The following is a 1,720-nucleotide window of genomic DNA, read 5'->3' as shown; positions in this document are numbered from 1 at the left end:
GAACATTTTATACATTTTTAACTACCAAATAATTATTCAATTTTTAATTTGATAAATGTTGTCAAAATTTGATCTTCAAATGCTTATAAAAAAAATTGTGACAATGTATTTTTAATATCTTTCAACTGATATTGTAACAATATATCAGGAGCTTTGTATTAAATTTATACACTTTTTGGCCCAACAGATAAAACTTTATTGATATTTATAGAAAAAAAACTAAAAAAATTGAAAACTGAAAATGTCCGTAAACAGCTCAAAAAGAGTCAAAATATTTTCAAAATTGTATGGTGTATAGGAAATGCTAATATAAACATTCAGTAAAATTTTCATGTATCTGCAGTTATTCGTTTTTGAATTACAACAAAATAAGGAAATCGCTACATGAGAAATCGAGTGAATATCCATTGTTGTAAAAATTTGAATTTCAAACGATCATATAAATTTAATTTGACTTCCTTATAGATATTTTTTGTTTGATAAAGGTAGACAATCTTATAAGGAATCTTGTATTACATTTTCATATCTTAGATTTAAAAAGAAATATTTTTCTTGCCTTAGAAACAATATACTAGGAGCCTTCTATTAAATTTTCAAGCTTTTTTATCCAACAAATAAAATTTTATTGATATTTTTAGAAAAAAAACTAAAAAAAAACGGAAAATGAAAATGTCCGTAAAGAGCTCTAAATAAATCAAAATATTTTGAAAATGTTATGGTGTATAGAAAATGCTAAGATAAACATTCAGTCAAAATTTCATATATCTACGGTCATTTGTTTTAAAGTTACACCAAAAACCAAAATCGATTTTCTCGAAAACAGATTTTGCGTAAAAATTCCCGTTTTTCCTTAATTTTTCTTTTGTTTTTCACGGCGCGTTTGAAAACTATTGGAAAAATTTTACTTTTGACTCCCCAAAGTACCAACTAGATTCACTTTCCTATCAGAAAAGGTACTGTTGAAGAAAATCCAAGCACTTTTACTGTCCTAAAACGTGATGACAGACACAAAAATAAAAAAAAAAATAAAAAAAAAACACACATCATTGTAAAATCAATACATTCATCGTTCCACTCAGAATCTAAAACACACATCATTGTAAAATCAATACATTCATCGTTCCACTCAGAATCTAAAATTGAACTTTAAATTCTTATAAAAAAAATTGTGCCGATGGATTTTTAATAATTGTTAACTACTATTTATGCAACATACCAGCAGTCTTGTGTTCAATTTTGACGTTTTTTGGACCAACAAATAAAATTTTATTGACATTCATAGAAAAAGAAACTAAAAAAAATTGAAACTGAAAATGTCTGTAGACAATTCAAAACAAATAAATATTTTTTGAAAATGTTATCATGTGTATAAAATGCTTATTTAAACAACCAGTGAAAAATTAATGTATCTATTGTCATTCGTTTCAAACCATAATTGATTTTGTCGAAAACCGATTTTGCGTAAAAATTTCCGATTTTCCTTAATTTTTCTTTTCTTTTTCCTTTCGCTTTCGAAAACTATTAGGATTTTTTTACTTTTGACCTCCCCCCCCCCCAAATACCAACTTTATTCACATTATTATCAGAAAATATACTGTTGAAGAAAATCTAAGCATTTTTACTGTCCTAAAAAGTAATGACAGACAAAAAAACAAAAATGTATTTAAGCGTTTAGGTTCGCGTCAGTCTGTAATACTGTGTGAAATACGCTAATATGATC

General features: G+C 26.0%; 1 protein-coding gene across 1 annotated transcript in view; it reads right to left on the bottom strand.

The window, feature by feature from the left end:
• LOC100571978 overlaps window positions 1–1,720 on the bottom strand; it is a 111,602-nt gene that overhangs the window by 104,993 nt on the left and 4,889 nt on the right. The gene's annotated exons all lie outside the window — the stretch shown is intronic.

Source organism: Acyrthosiphon pisum, chromosome X (assembly GCF_005508785.2).
Source record: "Acyrthosiphon pisum isolate AL4f chromosome X, pea_aphid_22Mar2018_4r6ur, whole genome shotgun sequence".
NCBI lineage: Eukaryota > Metazoa > Arthropoda > Insecta > Hemiptera > Aphididae > Acyrthosiphon > Acyrthosiphon pisum.
This window is presented reverse-complemented; position numbering and strand designations above follow the sequence as displayed.